Raw genomic sequence first — 7326 nt, 5'->3', positions numbered from 1 at the left:
CCAAAGACACCTTGGTGTAATACCTGCAAATCAGTTTCACACTGGGGCAGTGAGTGCACCAAGGCAAATCCAGTTCCCACCACTACAGCTCCTAAAGCAACTGCAACCCCAAGTACAGTAAGCAGTGGTGGAACACAGTCCAAGGGTGTAGCTGGGTTGACCCTGGGTATTGAAGTAGGATCTGGCCTAGTCAGAATCCCTACACAGGCAGTTCTCCTGTATGATGTGGACATTGAGTTGCCCACTGCAGTAAGCCCCAGTAACCTGGGCAAATACAGGCAGACTCCCTTAACTAATGAGAAACTGGCTCAAGCCTACAGGGACACATGTGCCAGTGTCACAATGGTGACACCTGACTTTGTGGACCCTGGACAGATTGTACTAGGTGAGAGCTACCTAGTGACCAATGCAAGCAACTCCACTACTTCCCATAGTGTGGCAGTTGTGAACTTCTCCTGGGGAGGAGTTGATGGCCTAAAGAAAGTTGTGGTGAGTGCAGACCTACCAGTAGACTGTCTGTTAGGCAATGATCTGGAAAGCTCAGCATGGTCAGAAGTGGAGTACAGGACTCATGCAGAAATGCTAGGGATTTCAGAGCATGTCCTTGCCATGACAAGGGCTCAGGCTAAGAAGTGCCTTCCTGAACCAGTGGTGGATCTTGGAACAATAGACCAACCACAACCCAAGAGAAGGAGAAAGAGAGGAAAGGCTGAGCCTTCCACCTTGCCCCAGGTTGAGGATCAAGTTTCAGAGGAAACTGATTCTGCAGTCCAAGAGGAGACTGTCTCTGAGGAACTTGAACCTGACCAGGTTGAGTTTCTGGGGACAGAGGGACCCTCCAGGGCAGACCTGAGGCAGGCTCAATTAGATTGCCCTTCCCTTGAACCCCTCAGACAGCAGGCTGCTGCTGAGGCTGCTGGGGATGCCCAAGGTACCCATACTGTGTATTGGGATGATGGACTCCTTTACTCAGAGGCTAGAGACCCCAAGCCTGGCATGACCAGGAGGTTGGTTATACCTCTGAAGTTTAGGGGGTTCCTCCTTACCTTGGCCCATGATATTCCCCTTGCAGGACACTTAGGCCAGAACAAGACGTGGGACAGGCTTGTTTCACACTTTCACTGGCCTCATATGTCAGAAAATGTCAAGGAGTTTTGTCGCTCCTGTGTCACTTGCCAAGCCAGTGGTAAGTCAGGTGGCACAACAAAGGCCCCCCTAATACCACTACCTGTGGTGGGGGTTCCCTTTGAAAGAGTTGGAATTGATATTGTGGGTCCAATGGACCCCCAAACAGCATCTGGGAACAGATTTATACTGGTGGTAGTGGATCATGCCACCAGGTATCCAGAGGCTATTCCCCTGAGGACCACCACAGCACCTGTGGTGGCAAAAGCCCTCATTGCAGTTTTCTCAAGAGTGGGCTTCCCAAAGGAGGTGTTATCAGATAGGGGCACCAATTTTATGTCCAGCTATCTGAAAGCAATGTGGAAGGAATGTGGAGTAAACTATAAGTTTACCACCCCATATCATCCACAATGCAATGGGCTTGTGGAGAGATTTAACAAGACCCTTAAAGGCATGATAAAAGGATTACCAGAGAAGCTCAGGCGGAAATGGGACATTCTTTTACCCTGCCTGCTCTTTGCTTACAGAGAGGTCCCACAGAAGGGGGTTGGCTACAGCCCTTTTGAACTTTTGTTTGGCCACCCTGTGAGAGGTCCATTGTGTTTGGTGAAGGAAGGATGGGAGTTACCTCTCAAAAAGCCCAAACTAGACATAGTGGACTATGTACTTGGTCTCCGCTCCAGGATGGCTGAATACATGGAAAGAGCATCCAAAAACCTGGAGGCCAGCCAAGAATTGCAGAAAGCTTGGCATGACCAAAAGGCTGTACTGGTAGAGTTCCAACCAGGACAGAAGGTGTGGGTACTGGAGCCAGTGGCTCCAGCAGCACTCCAGGACAAATGGAGTGGACCCTATCCTATCATTGAAAAGAAGGGAGAAGTCACCTACTTGGTGGACTTTGGAACACCCAGGAGCCCTCACAGGGTAATCCATGTGAATCGCTTGAAAGCATTTGTGGACAGGGAGGACATGAGCTTGCTCATGGCCACAGATGGGGATCAGGAGGAAGAGAGTGACCCTCTCCCAGACCTGCTTTCTCAGAACCCTGATGATGGTTCAGTTGATGGAGTAGCCTTGGCAGGCAGCCTCACTGACCAGCAACAGGTGGACTGCAGACAAGTTTTGCAGGCCCACAGGCATTTGTTTTCACTCACACCCAGCCAGACTGACTGGTGTACCCATGTAGTGGACACTGGTGACAGTCTGCCTGTGAAGAATAAGATCTACAGGCAACCTGACCATGTCAGGGATTGCATCAAGGCTGAGGTGCAAAAGATGTTAGAGCTTGGAGTGATTGAGCCATCAGAGAGCCCATGGGCCAGCCCAGTAGTCCTCGTGCCAAAACCTCATACCCAAGATGGAAAGAGAGAAATGAGATTTTGCGTGGACTACAGGGGTCTCAATGCTGTCACTAGGACAGATGCTCACCCCATTCCAAGAGCAGATGAGCTCATTGACAGATTGGCTTCTGCCAAGTTTCTGAGCACATTTGATCTGACAGCTGGCTACTGGCAAATCAGATTAGCTGAGGAGTCAAAAGCCAAAACAGCATTCTCTACCCCTAGTGGACATTATCAGTTTGTGGTAATGCCCTTTGGTTTGAAGAATGCACCTGCCACTTTCCAAAGGTTGGTGAACCAAGTCCTTACTGGGTTGGATGACTTTTGTGCAGCATATCTAGATGATATTGCTGTCTTTAGCTCCACCTGGGAGGATCACCTGATCCACCTGAAGAAAGTTCTGGAGGCCCTGCAAAAGGCAGGCCTGACTATCAAGGCCACCAAGTGCCAGATAGGGCAGAGTAAGGTTGTATACCTGGGCCACCTAGTAGGTGGAGGTCAGGTTCAGCCACTGGAGAGCAAAATCCAGGCCATACAGGACTGGGCTCCTCCAGTTACCCAGACACAAGTCAGAGCCTTCTTGGGCCTGACTGGGTATTACAGAAAGTTTGTGAAAAACTATGGGTCTATAGTGACACCATTAAATGACTTGACATCCAAGAAGATGCCAAAAAAGGTTCAGTGGACAGTTAGCTGTCAAAAGGCATTTGATGACCTGAAGAAGGCCATGTGCTCTGCACCTATCCTGAAGAGTCCTGACTACTCCAAACAGTTCATTGTACAGACAGATGCTTCTGAGTTGGGGGTGGGAGCTGTGCTCTCACAACTTAATCAAGATGGTCAAGACCAGCCTATTGCTTTCAGTAGCAGAAGGCTGACCCCTAGAGAGAAACGTTGGTCAGCCATTGAGAGGGAGGTCTTTGCTGTGGTTTGGGCCCTGAAGAAGTTGAGGTCCTACTTGTTTGGAACTCACTTCCTAGTTCAGACCGACCATAAGCCCCTCTTGTGGCTCAATCAGATGAAGGGTGAAAATCCCAAACTGCTCAGGTGGTCCATTTCCCTACAGGGGATGGACTTTACAGTGGAGCACCGCCCAGGGACTGACCATGGTAATGCAGATGGTCTCTCCAGGTACTTCCACTTAGAACATGAAGACTTATCTGGTCAAGGTTAGTTTAATGTCCCTGCGTTTGGGGGGGGGTTGTGTAGGAGAGTAGGGTCTGCTATCCTATGGTCACCCCAAATTTTTGCTTTTTGCTTCACTGGTTTTCGACTACTGAGGCTGTGGGCCTGCTGATCAGACCCCCCGCCTGCTGTTCTCTCACTAAATTAATGATACATGTGCTATAGGCACATACCACAATTGGAAATGGACTCCTTGTCAGCCCCTGTATAATGCACTATAGGTGCCCAGGGCATAGGGGCCACCAAGGCCTACCAGGGGCTGCAGCATATCTTTTGCCACCCCTGGCTGGTTCTTAAATTGACACAACTGGCTGATCACTCAGTTGGGGTAAGGTGGTGTAAACACCCCTTGCTTAGATATAGTATACCTATATCTAAACCTATATCTGGACACATGTAAACCTGTGAGCCACTCCTATGAAAGGCCTCATCAATCCTGGAGGCAGAGTGCGTGGTTTTATGTGAGATGGAGCTCTAGCATGAGCTGAGCCTGTCTGCAGCTGTCGGGAACAACTCCCTAAGCTGTTTCAGGATAATGCCATACCATATACTCTTAAGTGCCTTATAATCCTCGCGGTTAAATAGCAACTTTGGTTTGGCTTTATCAAAACATGTCGTGTAAGGTGTCATACGATTTGGAATACTATCCCCTCGCCAGTTCTGGCGACGGGGATAGCATTCCACCCCTCTAGAGGGGTAGGACATGTTGCTTTACTTAAATGCGGTTAATTTCTCCAAAGACCTTAGATCCACAAAATGGATGCCTCTGCCACAGACAAATGTCTGGACCCCTGCAGCTGACCGAAACTCGGCCAAATGGGTCCTGGACAAAGGGTTTCCTGTCACAGGAGGGTGTCACCGCCCTCCGGACAGGAGATAGTGGATTGTAGCAGGGAGGTTTGAAAGAAACCAGACACTGCCTGGGGCGCACAAGGCTGCCCCTTGCATAATCCGGCCAAACCGGTTCTGGGGCACTCCAGCCCTCGTGCCAGGGCGGCCTGGATCAAAGGAAAGGGGTGTATCCACCCCCTTCCTGGGTCCCACCCATAGGGGGGGACCTAGCAGGTAATCACGCCCCCCAGATTCGAATAAGAGTGGGAGCAGTGCCAATGCACATCAGATTTCCTGGAAGAAACATTAGAAACAAAACTCTGGACCCTTGGACCTCCATCTCAACGTGGAAGCCCGAAGAATCTCCCTTGTGGTCAAGGAGTGACCACCCTGCAGCAGCAGGCACCATCCAGCCCTCGACGTCTACTTGGTTGCAGTTCCCGCCGGAACTCGAGCGACTGAGATCGACGAGATCAAGCTTGCCTGCCTTCCAACAGCCCGATCCACAGTCCCTGCAGAGCTGAGACCCGTGGAGGCGACCGGAAGCGTGGGGCACGCCATCTTGAATTGACCACGAGACGCTGACCGTGCAGCCCACGAGTGACCCTCGAAGCTGTGCACCGGGGTTTGTGAAGCCCCCACCCTGAGCTACTCCTGAGCCGAAGTTCAGCCCTCCACACTCGACGAGTGCTGCGTGGGGCCCTTCTGCTCCATTTGGCTCAACGCGTTGGCCCGGTCACTTGCCAGCCGGCTAGTGGTCCCTGTGCCGACGAAACTACAAAGAAGACTCGTGAATCTGGTTGCTCCAAATCCACACCAGCTCCCCTGAAAAGGAGCCCCCACTCTGACCTTTCTGGTTCGAGTGAGAAGCAATCACCCGGTTCCGCGTGGATTGCTCTTGCCAAGTGTTGGTTGCTCCAAACTTGAAGTCGACTGCACCGACGGTGAGAGCCTGCGTGGGACAGATCGTGACCTGCTCCTGGACGTCGCAGATGCCCCAGAGCCCACGTGACAGCGGAGAGAAGCTCCTCGACGACCACCTGATTGCGCCCGACATTGCCTGGTTCCGTCCTGGTTCCACCCTGGTCACTGCTGAGTGACCCAGACTCTGTCCCCTCTGCTTTCAGGTACCCTTCGACTTGAGTCCACCCTTGGACTCCACCGGACACTTCATCTTCAACCCGCCTGCAGCCCTTTCAGCTTCAAGCACCAAGAGCCTGCGTGTCAAAACCCGACGCCACTTCGACCCTGTGCACCCACTTCCTGTGGGTGAGGTAACTTTGCTCCGCCGGTGTTCCCACACTGGTGCACATCTCTAGGGTCTGTGTGTTAAGTGTTGTTCCTCTAGGTCCAGCGGAAGTGTCCTTAAACTTTAACTTTATGACTTTTACGCACCATTGGTTAACATTGGTGCATGCGTGCGCTTTCCGCACATCTCCCGAATCCCGAGGGCCATTCCCGACTTCAGCATTGCTTGTCCTGACTGCTCCCAGCGATTCCCTAGGCCCTAGGCCTAACCACTGCTCGAGTGGCATCTCTTATACCACTTGTTTAGTATATGGTTTGAGTGGCCACCCGCCCTCATCCATAATTGTGCAACTTGTATGTTTAAACAGTGCTTTTGATTTAACGCTTGTGCCCCTTTATTCATAAAGAATACTGGGGATTGTTTTTAGTAATAAACACATATATTTTTATAATATATACTTGTGTGGTGTCCTTTCATTTGATATTACAGGATTGTATGTGGTAAAACAGCTCGCTTAACACGACCTCTTAAGTTAAGCCTTTAGGCTGCTTAGTCCATGCTACCCCTAGGATAGCTTGTCTAAAAAGGTTGACTTACAACCAGACACCATAAGGGATTGTTTGGTCTGATAATAGGTGGTTCCAGAATTGGAAACATCACCTATCAGGCCAACTTCTCACAATGACATTTCAACTTTCCACAGAGCAAAGCTGCATCCTTTACAGCATGGGTACTCATAGTACGGCCCGCAGGCCGCCAGTGGCCCGGCAAGCCTTTCTTGGCGGCCCGCGGACCTTACAGACATTGTACCCCGTGTTCTTTTTAAAAACATTTAAAGTGTCAGCAAATACCGCAGTACTGCTCTGTGGGGGCCGGACGATTCCAGCCACAGTCAGAGGGGAGCTGCAGGGGCGCTAAGAAGAGGTCAACAAAGCCTCATTAACATGTAAATGGTTTTTTAAAGACCTGTGAAGTACTGAGGTGTGGCTGTGTGTGTGCCCGGGAAGCTGTGTCAGCCCGGGCACACACAGGGGGGGGGGGGGGGAGGACGGCGGTTGTGGTGACAGAGGACAGCAGGAACTGAGAGCCGGTGAGGTGGGGGGGGCTGCAGGGATTGAGAACCCGGGTGAGGTGGGAGGGCAGCAGGGAGTGAGAGCCGGGTGAGGCGACACAGGGTAGCAGGGAGTGAGAGCCGGAGAGGTGACGGAGAGCAGCAGGGAGTGAGAGACGGGTGAGGCGACACAGGGTAGCAAGGAGTGAGAGACGGCTGAGGTGAGACAGATAGAGATAGAGACAGATAAAGACATATAGAGGCAGAGACAGATAGAGGCAGGGACAGACAGAGCTAGATAGGATCAGAGACAGGGACAGACAGAGACAGACAGAGACAGATAGAGGCAGAGACAGATAGAGGCAGAGACAGACAGCGATAGAGATAGAGAGAGACAGAGATAGAGACAGAGATAGAGGCAGGGACAGACTGAGACAGAGACAGATAGAGACAGATAGAGGCAGAGACAGGCAGAGTTAGAGACAAAGAGAGATAGAGGTGGAGACAGAGACAGACAGAGACACGGACAGACAGAGACACGGACA

This window comes from Lissotriton helveticus, chromosome 1_1, assembly GCF_964261635.1.
Source record: "Lissotriton helveticus chromosome 1_1, aLisHel1.1, whole genome shotgun sequence".
Classification (NCBI taxonomy): Eukaryota; Metazoa; Chordata; class Amphibia; order Caudata; family Salamandridae; genus Lissotriton; species Lissotriton helveticus.
Note: the sequence above shows the minus strand (reverse complement) of the source record.